General features: G+C 50.7%; 1 non-coding gene across 1 annotated transcript; it reads left to right on the plus strand.

The window, feature by feature from the left end:
• Positions 1-1059: 1059 nt before the first annotated feature.
• Positions 1060-1132, plus strand: Trnat-cgu (transfer RNA threonine (anticodon CGU)). The gene has a single exon. It is a non-coding gene; the product is annotated as a tRNA-Thr (tRNA).
• Positions 1133-14516: the final 13384 nt, after the last annotated feature.

The following is a 14516-nucleotide window of genomic DNA, read 5'->3' on the forward strand; positions in this document are numbered from 1 at the left end:
CGTGTGCTTGTCACGTTTCTTTGATTCATTGACAAATAAGCGAAAATATAAGTCGAGAAAAAATCCGCCGTTTTTCCGGGAGCGGGACTCGAACCCACATCTCCGCATAACCGGTGCGGTGCGTTAACCAATTACGCTATCCCGCAGCGGCTTCTCTCTCGACTTTTAAAGCGGGGGTTTATATTTACAAGAGCTCTGAGGCCGGTCAACTAGCGCCGCCCCTCGACTACCGCGGGAGACGTAGAACGTCTTCTTTCCCAGCGGCCGCCACGTAGAACGTGGTCGGAGGTCGGGGTTAGCAATTGGCATATCCGAACTGCTGGAGCCAGTGCCTCGTAATGCATGTAGCAGAACAGAGAGATACGGGACGAGGGACTCGGTAAAGATACATATCAAGGTTGCAGTCGTCATTGCCAGTGCTATTCGGCTTTTTTCGAAATATTTAATAGGGCCGAATGACGTGTGCTTGTCACGTTTCTTTGATTCATTGACAAATAAGCGAAAATATAAGTCGAGAAAAAATCCGCCGTTTTTCCGGGAGCGGGACTCGAACCCACATCTCCGCATAACCGGTGCGGTGCGTTAACCAATTACGCTATCCCGCAGCGGCTTCTCTCTAGACTTTTAAAGCGGGGGTTTATATTTACAAGAGCTCTGAGGCCGGTCAACTAGCGCCGCCCCTCGACTACCGCGGGAGACGTAGAACGTCTTCTTTCCCAGCGGCCGCCACGTAGAACGTGGTCGGAGGTCGGGGTTAGCAATTGGCATATCCGAACTGCTGGAGCCAGTGCCTCGTAATGCATGTAATGTTCTCTGTTCTGCTACATGCTGCGTAATGCGTAATGCTCTCTGTTCTGCTACATGCATTACGAGGCACTGGCTCCAGCAGTTCGGATATGCCAATTGCTAACCCCGACCTCCGACCACGTTCTACGTGGCGGCCGCTGGGAAAGAAGACGTTCTACGTCTCCCGCGGTAGTCGAGGGGCGGCGCTAGTTGACCGGCCTCAGAGCTCTTGTAAATATAAACCCCCGCTTTAAAAGTCGAGAGAGAAGCCGCTGCGGGATAGCGTAATTGGTTAACGCACCGCACCCGTTATGCGGAGATGTGGGTTCGAGTCCCGCTCCCGGAAAAACGGCGGATTTTTTCTCGACTTATATTTTCGCTTATTTGTCAATGAATCAAAGAAACGTGACAAGCACACGTCATTCGGCCCTATTAAATATTTCGAAAAAAGCCGAATAGCACTGGCAATGACGACTGCAACCTTGATATGTATCTTTACCGAGTCCCTCGTCCCGTATCTCTCTGTTCTGCTACATGCATTACGAGGCACTGGCTCCAGCAGTCCGGATATGCCAATTGCTAACCCCGACCTCCGACCACGTTCTACGTGGCGGCCGCTGGGAAAGAAGACGTTCTACGTCTCCCGCGGTAGTCGAGGGGCGGCGCTAGTTGACCGGCCTCAGAGCTCTTGTAAATATAAACCCCCGCTTTAAAAGTCGAGAGAGAAGCCGCTGCGGGATAGCGTAATTGGTTAACGCACCGCACCGGTTATGCGGAGATGTGGGTTCGAGTCCCGCTCCCGGAAAAACGGCGGATTTTTTCTCGACTTATATTTTCGCTTATTTGTCAATGAATCAAAGAAACGTGACAAGCACACGTCATTCGGCCCTATTAAATATTTCGAAAAAAGCCGAATAGCACTGGCAATGACGACTGCAACCTTGATATGTATCTTTACCGAGTCCCTCGTCCCGTATCTCTCTGTTCTGCTACATGCATTACGAGGCACTGGCTCCAGCAGTTCGGATATGCCAATTGCTAACCCCGACCTCCGACCACGTTCTACGTGGCGGCCGCTGGGAAAGAAGACGTTCTACGTCTCCCGCGGTAGTCGAGGGGCGGCGCTAGTTGACCGGCCTCAGAGCTCTTGTAAATATAAACCCCCGCTTTAAAAGTCGAGAGAGAAGCCGCTGCGGGATAGCGTAATTGGTTAACGCACCGCACCGGTTATGCGGAGATGTGGGTTCGAGTCCCGCTCCCGGAAAAACGGCGGATTTTTTCTCGACTTATATTTTCGCTTATTTGTCAATGAATCAAAGAAACGTGACAAGCACACGTCATTCGGCCCTATTAAATATTTCGAAAAAAGCCGAATAGCACTGGCAATGACGACTGCAACCTTGATATGTATCTTTACCGAGTCCCTCGTCCCGTATCTCTCTGTTCTGCTACATGCATTACGAGGCACTGGCTCCAGCAGTTCGGATATGCCAATTGCTAACCCCGACCTCCGACCACGTTCTACGTGGCGGCCGCTGGGAAAGAAGACGTTCTACGTCTCCCGCGGTAGTCGAGGGGCGGCGCTAGTTGACCGGCCTCAGAGCTCTTGTAAATATAAACCCCCGCTTTAAAAGTCGAGAGAGAAGCCGCTGCGGGATAGCGTAATTGGTTAACGCACCGCACCGGTTATGCGGAGATGTGGGTTCGAGTCCCGCTCCCGGAAAAACGGCGGATTTTTTCTCGACTTATATTTTCGCTTATTTGTCAATGAATCAAAGAAACGTGACAAGCACACGTCATTCGGCCCTATTAAATATTTCGAAAAAAGCCGAATAGCACTGGCAATGACGACTGCAACCTTGATATGTATCTTTACCGAGTCCCTCGTCCCGTATCTCTCTGTTCTGCTACATGCATTACGAGGCACTGGCTCCAGCAGTTCGGATATGCCAATTGCTAACCCCGACCTCCGACCACGTTCTACGTGGCGGCCGCTGGGAAAGAAGACGTTCTACGTCTCCCGCGGTAGTCGAGGGGCGGCGCTAGTTGACCGGCCTCAGAGCTCTTGTAAATATAAACCCCCGCTTTAAAAGTCGAGAGAGAAGCCGCTGCGGGATAGCGTAATTGGTTAACGCACCGCACCGGTTATGCGGAAATGTGGGTTCGAGTCCCGCTCCCGGAAAAACGGCGGATTTTTTCTCGACTTATATTTTCGCTTATTTGTCAATGAATCAAAGAAACGTGACAAGCACACGTCATTCGGCCCTATTAAATATTTCGAAAAAAGCCGAATAGCACTGGCAATGACGACTGCAACCTTGATATGTATCTTTACCGAGTCCCTCGTCCCGTATCTCTCTGTTCTGCTACATGCATTACGAGGCACTGGCTCCAGCAGTTCGGATATGCCAATTGCTAACCCCGACCTCCGACCACGTTCTACGTGGCGGCCGCTGGGAAAGAAGACGTTCTACGTCTCCCGCGGTAGTCGAGGGGCGGCGCTAGTTGACCGGCCTCAGAGCTCTTGTAAATATAAACCCCCGCTTTAAAAGTCGAGAGAGAAGCCGCTGCGGGATAGCGTAATTGGTTAACGCACCGCACCGGTTATGCGGAGATGTGGGTTCGAGTCCCGCTCCCGGAAAAACGGCGGATTTTTTCTCGACTTATATTTTCGCTTATTTGTCAATGAATCAAAGAAACGTGACAAGCACACGTCATTCGGCCCTATTAAATATTTCGAAAAAAGCCGAATAGCACTGGCAATGACGACTGCAACCTTGATATGTATCTTTACCGAGTCCCTCGTCCCGTATCTCTCTGTTCTGCTACATGCATTACGAGGCACTGGCTCCAGCAGTTCGGATATGCCAATTGCTAACCCCGACCTCCGACCACGTTCTACGTGGCGGCCGCTGGGAAAGAAGACGTTCTACGTCTCCCGCGGTAGTCGAGGGGCGGCGCTAGTTGACCGGCCTCAGAGCTCTTGTAAATATAAACCCCCGCTTTAAAAGTCGAGAGAGAAGCCGCTGCGGGATAGCGTAATTGGTTAACGCACCGCACCGGTTATGCGGAGATGTGGGTTCGAGTCCCGCTCCCGGAAAAACGGCGGATTTTTTCTCGACTTATATTTTCGCTTATTTGTCAATGAATCAAAGAAACGTGACAAGCACACGTCATTCGGCCCTATTAAATATTTCGAAAAAAGCCGAATAGCACTGGCAATGACGACTGCAACCTTGATATGTATCTTTACCGAGTCCCTCGTCCCGTATCTCTCTGTTCTGCTACATGCATTACGAGGCACTGGCTCCAGCAGTTCGGATATGCCAATTGCTAACCCCGACCTCCGACCACGTTCTACGTGGCGGCCGCTGGGAAAGAAGACGTTCTACGTCTCCCGCGGTAGTCGAGGGGCGGCGCTAGTTGACCGGCCTCAGAGCTCTTGTAAATATAAACCCCCGCTTTAAAAGTCGAGAGAGAAGCCGCTGCGGGATAGCGTAATTGGTTAACGCACCGCACCGGTTATGCGGAGATGTGGGTTCGAGTCCCGCTCCCGGAAAAACGGCGGATTTTTTCTCGACTTATATTTTCGCTTATTTGTCAATGAATCAAAGAAACGTGACAAGCACACGTCATTCGGCCCTATTAAATATTTCGAAAAAAGCCGAATAGCACTGGCAATGACGACTGCAACCTTGATATGTATCTTTACCGAGTCCCTCGTCCCGTATCTCTCTGTTCTGCTACATGCATTACGAGGCACTGGCTCCAGCAGTTCGGATATGCCAATTGCTAACCCCGACCTCCGACCACGTTCTACGTGGCGGCCGCTGGGAAAGAAGACGTTCTACGTCTCCCGCGGTAGTCGAGGGGCGGCGCTAGTTGACCGGCCTCAGAGCTCTTGTAAATATAAACCCCCGTTTTAAAAGTCGAGAGAGAAGCCGCTGCGGGATAGCGTAATTGGTTAACGCACCGCACCGGTTATGCGGAGATGTGGGTTCGAGTCCCGCTCCCGGAAAAACGGCGGATTTTTTCTCGACTTATATTTTCGCTTATTTGTCAATGAATCAAAGAAACGTGACAAGCACACGTCATTCGGCCCTATTAAATATTTCGAAAAAAGCCGAATAGCACTGGCAATGACGACTGCAACCTTGATATGTATCTTTACCGAGTCCCTCGTCCCGTATCTCTCTGTTCTGCTACATGCATTACGAGGCACTGGCTCCAGCAGTTCGGATATGCCAATTGCTAACCCCGACCTCCGACCACGTTCTACGTGGCGGCCGCTGGGAAAGAAGACGTTCTACGTCTCCCGCGGTAGTCGAGGGGCGGCGCTAGTTGACCGGCCTCAGAGCTCTTGTAAATATAAACCCCCGCTTTAAAAGTCGAGAGAGAAGCCGCTGCGGGATAGCGTAATTGGTTAACGCACCGCACCGGTTATGCGGAGATGTGGGTTCGAGTCCCGCTCCCGGAAAAACGGCGGATTTTTTCTCGACTTATATTTTCGCTTATTTGTCAATGAATCAAAGAAACGTGACAAGCACACGTCATTCGGCCCTATTAAATATTTCGAAAAAAGCCGAATAGCACTGGCAATGACGACTGCAACCTTGATATGTATCTTTACCGAGTCCCTCGTCCCGTATCTCTCTGTTCTGCTACATGCATTACGAGGCACTGGCTCCAGCAGTTCGGATATGCCAATTGCTAACCCCGACCTCCGACCACGTTCTACGTGGCGGCCGCTGGGAAAGAAGACGTTCTACGTCTCCCGCGGTAGTCGAGGGGCGGCGCTAGTTGACCGGCCTCAGAGCTCTTGTAAATATAAACCCCCGCTTTAAAAGTCGAGAGAGAAGCCGCTGCGGGATAGCGTAATTGGTTAACGCACCGCACCGGTTATGCGGAGATGTGGGTTCGAGTCCCGCTCCCGGAAAAACGGCGGATTTTTTCTCGACTTATATTTTCGCTTATTTGTCAATGAATCAAAGAAACGTGACAAGCACACGTCATTCGGCCCTATTAAATATTTCGAAAAAAGCCGAATAGCACTGGCAATGACGACTGCAACCTTGATATGTATCTTTACCGAGTCCCTCGTCCCGTATCTCTCTGTTCTGCTACATGCATTACGAGGCACTGGCTCCAGCAGTTCGGATATGCCAATTGCTAACCCCGACCTCCGACCACGTTCTACGTGGCGGCCGCTGGGAAAGAAGACGTTCTACGTCTCCCGCGGTAGTCGAGGGGCGGCGCTAGTTGACCGGCCTCAGAGCTCTTGTAAATATAAACCCCCGCTTTAAAAGTCGAGAGAGAAGCCGCTGCGGGATAGCGTAATTGGTTAACGCACCGCACCGGTTATGCGGAGATGTGGGTTCGAGTCCCGCTCCCGGAAAAACGGCGGATTTTTTCTCGACTTATATTTTCGCTTATTTGTCAATGAATCAAAGAAACGTGACAAGCACACGTCATTCGGCCCTATTAAATATTTCGAAAAAAGCCGAATAGCACTGGCAATGACGACTGCAACCTTGATATGTATCTTTACCGAGTCCCTCGTCCCGTATCTCTCTGTTCTGCTACATGCATTACGAGGCACTGGCTCCAGCAGTTCGGATATGCCAATTGCTAACCCCGACCTCCGACCACGTTCTACGTGGCGGCCGCTGGGAAAGAAGACGTTCTACGTCTCCCGCGGTAGTCGAGGGGCGGCGCTAGTTGACCGGCCTCAGAGCTCTTGTAAATATAAACCCCCGCTTTAAAAGTCGAGAGAGAAGCCGCTGCGGGATAGCGTAATTGGTTAACGCACCGCACCGGTTATGCGGAGATGTGGGTTCGAGTCCCGCTCCCGGAAAAACGGCGGATTTTTTCTCGACTTATATTTTCGCTTATTTGTCAATGAATCAAAGAAACGTGACAAGCACACGTCATTCGGCCCTATTAAATATTTCGAAAAAAGCCGAATAGCACTGGCAATGACGACTGCAACCTTGATATGTATCTTTACCGAGTCCCTCGTCCCGTATCTCTCTGTTCTGCTATATATATATATGTATATATATATATATATATATATATATATATATATATATATATATATATATATATATATATATATATATTGGTAATTCATTCGAGATCTCATCGAAAGGTGTGGGTTCGGTCCCCACTCTGGGCGCGTGTTTTTCTTTATTTTTTTCTTCCGTATATTTAAAAAATATATTAACTTCATTAACCGTACTAAAAAAAAGAGCCTAACCACACCCCTATGCCTCCTTTGGCGTTGTAGACTGCCGACTTATCTTTCTATATATATATATATATTAAATTAGAGTCACCACGAAAAACATAACAATATTTAATATGACGTTTCGGATGGAAACCAGCCTTTTTCAAGTGAAGTACATAGGTCGAATACAGGGTATATGTATGCTCGCAGGGAGCACTGTGAGCACGTGGACAAATTATTTCAAAAGTGTACAAGAAGGAAGAAACGTACTGCACGACTGGGCGCGCAGGTACTCCATCTCAATATACAACCCGGCGAATATTGAGATGCGTTGTATATTGAGATGGAGTACCTGCGCGCCCAGTCGTGCAGTACGTTTCTTCCTTCTTGTACACTTTTGAAATAATTTGTCCACGTGCTCACAGTGCTCCCTGCGAGCATACATATACCCTGTATTCGACCTATGTACTTCACTTGAAAAAGGCTGGTTTCCAGCCGAAACGTCGTATTAAATATTGTTATGTTTTTTGTGGTGACTCTAATTTAATATACTATTCAGCTGCCAAGCCCTGCACTGTTATATATATATATATATATATATATACATATACAGTAATACCTCGTTAACTCGAACTCGCATATCTCGAAAAATCGGCCAAGTCGAAATTTTTCGCGGCACCGAACATTTTCCTATACGTCCCATGTATATTTTTACCTTTATCTCGAAGTATTTTTGGGTCGGGTTGCGGATAACTCGAAATCTTGACTGGGGGTGGAACGAAAATTCCGCCGCCGGACCATTTCACAAGATTCGCGCGATGCTGCCACGCCTGAAGTCCGTCGATTTTTTTTTTCTTATTTAGCCGCGCGTGCCATACGTCGATGCTTTCCGCGAACGCGAAGTGCGCGAAGTCTCAGCCCAGCGACATATCAACTTTGTCAAGCAAACATGTGGCACGTCATGTGACACATGCGCTAAGCAGGGAGGCCCTCTGCCCACGCTTGGCGTAGTTTGTCTGGTTCGTTTTGTGCAGTGCACATGATTTTCCCTGAGGTGTGACAAGCAGCTGGAGGACGCCTTCCTAGGCCCGAGTATGACTGCAAAGCAGACGAGCATTAGGCAGCTTTTCTCTGCTAAATAAAATGGCAGTGCGGCAAAACCCAGCCGGTTAAAGTCTATTGTATGTTATTTTTTTTTTCTCTTTTAAACCTGCACGAGAAGAAAGATTAGAAACTGCCGCTGAAGAGCCGGTAAGTAGTAGTGATTTTTCTGAAGAGCGCTCATTTTTCCCGGCGATTAGCGCAATTTTGCTTATCTCGAAAATCCGTTTATCTCGAAATTTTCCCTGGTTTTTACGACTTCGAAGTAACGAGGTATTACTGTATATATATATATATATATATATATATATATATATATATATATATATATATATATATATATATATATATATATATATATATATATATATATATATATATATATATATATATATATATATATATATATATATATATATATATATATATATATATATATATGCAATTTGTACCTAGAGGGAATCGATCTGATTCGTATGAGAAATAAGAAGCCACAAATCTAATTTCAGTTTACCCGATCGATTAATCGCAGTCTTCTCTGGCGCCTTCTCCCAGAATTACAAGCCTTCGTTTTTCACTCGGTTCGCACATGAACTTACGGCCGCAAGTGCAGTTTAGTGTATCCGGCTGCGATGTCGGGGAAGCAGGGATTTTTCACGTCGCTGTACGTGCACACACGCACAACAGCGTGTGTGTGTGTGTTTTTTAATCTAGTCACAGCAGCCTATAACGACATGAAAATGACAGAAACATTTCTACAAAAACGGCAAAGCACTCTAAACTGCGCGGAATTAAAATAGGATGTATGTCGATACTAAAAGCGGGCGCAGACTGAACGCCGCTAATGACTCACAACCATCGTAAAAAAAGCGATTGCGAGGACGCCACCGCAGCGCTCGAACGACGGCATTTGCGAATGAAGCGCTCTGTATACTGCCGCGAACCGTGCGCAAGCCCTCTGTGCATTGATTGCACGACCACAGTCACGCGAATTCAAGAAAGGAATTACCGTAACAGGGTAGTCCGAAATGTTCCCGTTTAATCATTTCGCGTTCACAAACTATCTTGAGATGTTACAAGCATGCCGCAGACGTAAACAAACACAGCCCTGTGCGTATGCGGGAGTGGCATCCACACCGCACAAATATCTTCTTGTAGATCAAAATATAAAACAAAACAACCTCACTTCATGCGTGCTGGTAAAATAAGACTCTAGAAATTCTATGAATGCCACCAAACACCGATTTCGCGCAAAAACCAGAGAAACTGCAAGGAAAACTTCAGCGAGCGGCCCGCAGCGTTCCGAGGGCGTCAGATCTGAAGCAGCCAACAAAAATGGCGGCACCGCCGCCGAGGTGAAGGGCGTGCGTTGCCGCGGGTGAGGGCAAAGAAGAAAAATTCACGCATCTCCACGAAGTGAATCATGACGAGTGGGCGAAGCACTGGGGACCGTTCTTACCGTAAATCACCCATGGCATTGCCCACTCGCGCATTAAATGAGTGACAACGTGTGTGTACAGCATATACAATTCCAATCCAGTCCAATCCGATACACTTCAATTTAGTCCAATCCAATTAATTTCTATCCAAATCCAATGCTGCTCGCGCATGCACAACACTGTGTACACCGACGCCAAGCCCCGGACAAAGCGAGGTCCTAAGGTGCTTCGCCCCTAAAAGAGGAGAGTGGTGAAGAAGGAGGGAGCGGTTGGTGCTACCTTAGTAATTTTAGGGGCCTTAGCGATAGCGATCTGGATGACGTCCATATCGCGGCCTGCACGGTGCCGGATGTTGAGGGTGGAGGAGGCCACGTAGCAAGGGCAGTGGCAGAAGCGAACGGGGAAATTTGGACGCTCGCCAAAGCAATGAATTTTGAAGTGGTTGACCTCGACCGGGAAGTGCACAATGCGGGCCGGGGCCAGGCGTTTGTTAGGGACGAAGTACATTTCACTGAGCGCGTAGCGGAGCAGGTGGGGAGGCGACTAGCTGCGCGGGCGGTAGCTTTTTTAGGGGGGCCAAGAGCATCCGGGAAGGTGGACTAAATAACAGGCAGTAGGGGCAAGCGATTGCGATCGAGGTCAAAGGTATAGCGCAAAGGAAAGTGTCGAAGTTAGCACACAGGGCGCACAAAAGCTCAGAAAGGGGCATGAGGTAGCAATGCAGGCGAGCGAGGAGGCAAGCGACGTCCCCCCGGTGATCGACTCTTATCCCAAACATCGGAAAAGAATTAACCGAAAGAAAAAGCCTAGGGTGACTAAGATTAACTACATAAACCTGCACGGTGGCAGATCACGGGAAAAATGGATAGAGGGTCGCAGTCAACTAGAAAAAGAAAAAAAACTGCAGTATATGGCTTTACAGAAACTTTTCTTCGAGGTCTAGGACAGCCCCCAGTAATGCATGATTATATATGGCAAGGCTGTAGCAGAAACGTAGGTACGAGGAAAGAGGAGAGGTTGGCATGCTTATTGAACACGAAGCCAACTGGCACAGAGTGAACGAAAACTGCGAAGAACATATGTGGGTTAAGGGCACGATAGCAGGAAGAGAAACGCTGTTGGGAGTCGCCTATCTGTGGTCACGGTATGATAGTGAGGTTAGAGAAAAGAATGAAAAACTGGTAGGCTGTATTAAGCGGGACCTCGATCAGTTAAGACAATCGGGAGAGGTGATTTAAGTAGGAGACATGAATGCCCACATTGAGGACCTGGACGGATGCACAAACCGCAATGGCAAACTCGTACTAGATATGTGTGAAGAACATAGTCTCATTGCAGTAAAACAGAGAGAATAAATGTGAGGGACAAATTACTTGGGAACGAGGGGAAAAGAAGTCCAGTATAGACTACAGCCTCCTTTCAGAAGGAGTGTATGAAAGGTTGACTCTCATGGAAATACATGAAATACGAGCCCACAGCTTAGGAAGTGACCATAAACGGATAACTTTGACGTTTGGAAAAATGGAAAGTCAAAACACGAAAACGGTGGTTCACGACTTGAAATTAAGCCATCAGAAAATGACTAATATTGCCAAACGCCTGGAGAAGGAAATCGAGAGACAATCTACAATAGATTGGGAGTACAGCGACCTCATTGGTTTTGTTCAAGGAAATGTAAAGAACGCGAAAGAACGCAACTAATGGAAAGGAAAAAGGAAGCCTAGACGCTGGTGGAACAAGGAAATCAAGGAAGGTGACACCAAGACAGCAAGCATCGAGAGAGCACAGAGAGGCCAAGCGAGTGGGAATGCAAGCAGAGAAAATAACTTTGAAGTGGAATTGGTACCGCCTAAAGAAGCTGGAAGTACAAATATTTATACAGCAAAAACGTAAACGAGAAAGTGAATGGTGGGTCTCGAATATACGGGAAAGAATAAAGGCGCGCCGAGAAAGATTTTGGAACCATGTATAGGAAGTGCGAAAAAAGACTGAACAAGTACAACGTCATGTCATAAACAGTGAAGGCCAAGTACTAAAAGGGGAAGAGGCCGAATTTCGTATGCGCTCAATGGTACAAGAGAAGTTAACAAGAGTGGAGAGAGGGCTACAACATTTAGACAGTGGAGCAACTGAGTTGCGTACAGATAGAGAGCTAAAGTTTGTGGTGTGGGTCATACTCCGACGATCCTCCGCACGCGGCTGCCGTGTAGACGGCGCCGGCGTGAGAGGCAGGCAAGAGACAAAGGCAATCCGCGCCAACCTCCAAGGGGGGTTTATTTTCGCGACGCCCAAGCGAACCCCTCTATTCTTTCCGTGGTCGTGCCGAGGCGACGTTCTTGCCGTCTTGTTGCGCAATCCCGCGCAAGCCGCGCGGCCCTTCGAGCGCTGCCGCGTACCGAGTCGGGATCGCGGGCAGCCACAATCCCCACACTCCTCCTCCCTAAATACTCGACGCCACTCGCATTGAAACGGCGCCACGAAGCACAAGAGTCAATCCCAAATCCTCAAGTTACGAAATACGCCAACAAACGTCATCCACATGCCAGTTCACCCCCAATGTTCGCCATATGATGCCGTAACCGCGAAGCTCGGCCTGATTAGCGTGCCACGCGTTGCACTGGTCCGAGTCTCTCACGGTTGGGAAGCACAGCAGGTTGGCAGGTCCAGAATAAGCCGGCAGCCGCAGCCGAAGAATGCGGAGGTCGCTTGCTGACGCGACCTCTGCTCCCAGTGCAAGGCGTTCTCCCCAATGGCGGGTCCCTCGGCCTCCCGGGTTCCGTGGCTGCTTCGGCGGCTGGTCCTCCCGAACTGCTGAATGGTTGCCCCGCAGGGCGCTCGCCCGGGGGGGCCGGAGTAGCAACTGGCGACAGCTCAAAACGCTGCGCTCGGTGCCACCTTCACTGGCCGGCCCCGCCGGGTGGTTCAGCTGGTCCTTCCTCGCTGTCTATGGCGGTGGCGACTGGCGTGACTCCCGCTGCCTTCCGTGTGCCGAGGGCTCCGCTCTCACCCCTGAATGCAAGCGATTCCGACTACTGAGGAAGGGAGCAGCGGATTTCCGCCAACTTCTATCACTGGCGAGACAGCCTACCCGGATGCAGCTCGTCTGACATAACACGGGTGGTGGCTTCGAAATACCCGTTCAAGTTTTCTTCGCCCGGGTGCGTTACTCGGCAAAGCTGCGTTAGCGTCAAGCAGGCAGGGCTCCTACAACTCATTTGCAGCAATTTTAGCTGCCGGCGCCAACCGCCATATTAGCGGCTTACAGGCGCGCACTCCCGCACGCATTCTCAAACACCCTAGGTCGCAACATTACCAGCTGCACTAGACCCAGCGCCCGCCGCAATCTGAGCGGCTTACGGGCGGCCGCACACAACACGAGCTATCCCCGATCGCAGCATACAGGCTGCCGTAACGCCAGCGCCCACCGCGTTACAAGCGGCTTACGGGCGCGGCTCTCCGGTGATAGTCGCCTGAGGTCCGTCTCTTACAAACACTGACGATCGCCTACCGAAAAAAAAACGAGCCCCCTGCCGAGCCACGCGAAGCTCTTACTGCCTGAATGCAATCTCGGGCGGTATCTTCTGCACCTTTCCGACAACGAGACGCAAGCACCCACTAGCGTGGAGAGTTTCGTCTCCCTTCGCACCACCCGCAGCAAAAGGAAAAGACTGACCTTCAACGTCCTCCTCGCTCTTTTTCAACGTCGCATCGGCCAAGTCGAAGAAGCTGTAGTCACGGGTTTCTGGTGCGCATTTGCGTACTCCCAACCGCTGCATCCTTGTAGGCTTAGTCCGCCGCACCATTCGGTGCTTCGGGGGTCAATTCATCGCTGCCGCCGGCGCGTGTGCGCGGGAACGGCGCGGCGGGGGAGCCGACCCGCCGCCATGTTGACAGTAGGCCTACGTGCCTCCAGCCTCCTCCGGTCGCTCCGCTCGTTGGCGTTGCTTGCCATATTGCCTGTATGCGCCTCTACTGCGTTTGCAGTCGAGGCCCCACGTTGGGGCCCCAATTTGTGGTGTGAGTCATACTCCGACGATCCTCCGCACGCGGCTGCCGTGTAGACGGCGCCGGCGTGAGAGGCAGGCAAGAGACAAAGGCAATCCGCGCCAACCTCCAAGGGGGGTTTATTCCCAAAACCTCCCTTAGCTGGCTCCGTCTTCTCGGATCCCGCGTTGCTCGTGTGGCCGGAGTCGTTCGACTCCGCCGCTACCGGTGGACGACGGCCGGTCCAGGCTCGAAGGGGAAGTCGCCAGGTCGCTCCGCCGCCGCCGTCTCGTCGTCTCGTCCTCGCTCGGAGCGGCCGCCCGCCGCCGCCGAGCTGGCCGAGCGCCGCCGTCCAAGTCTTCACTCTCCGCAGCCGCCTCCCCGCCGAAGCGACTCCGCGCGCGCCGGTGGCGCCATCTCGCGACGCGCAAGCGAACCCCTCTATTCTTTCCGTGGCCGTGCCGAGGCGACGTTCTTGCCGTCTTGTTGCGCAATCCCGCGCAAGCCGCGCGGCCCTTCGAGCGCTGCCGCGTACCGAGTCGGGATCGCGGGCAGCCACAATCCCCACAAGTTGGAGAATCTAAACTGGACAAAAGCCGAAGAAAATGTTCCAGCTATTACGGGCTCGTCTATCGTGCGCACGGTCGGTTGTTTTTTTTCATCGTCGCGCGCTCGCTACTACCGCACTCGTCATGTCTGGTCGCGGCAAAGCTGGCGGGATGTGAGGCGAGCTCCGCGGTCGTTGTGTGCTGTGTCTGCAGTGTTGTGTGTTCGCCCCTTTGTTTCCCAGCTCGGATACACAACGCCACAGCATTTCGGGTGAGTCGTGAGGGTCTTTTGCTAGCCAGGCGCGTGTTTTAGGTAGGAGTGCTATCTCTGTGCCTTCGCGTTAGCCATGGCAGCTCAGGATGCGCGGCTTCGGCCCTTCACGTTCTACGCTCGTCTCCCGAAAGGGGTGACGAACGTGGAGTTGACAA

Source organism: Haemaphysalis longicornis, unplaced genomic scaffold (genome assembly GCF_048455015.1).
Source record: "Haemaphysalis longicornis isolate Haplotype H1 unplaced genomic scaffold, Haemaphysalis longicornis Haplotype H1 scaffold_12, whole genome shotgun sequence".
Classification (NCBI taxonomy): Eukaryota; Metazoa; Arthropoda; class Arachnida; order Ixodida; family Ixodidae; genus Haemaphysalis; species Haemaphysalis longicornis.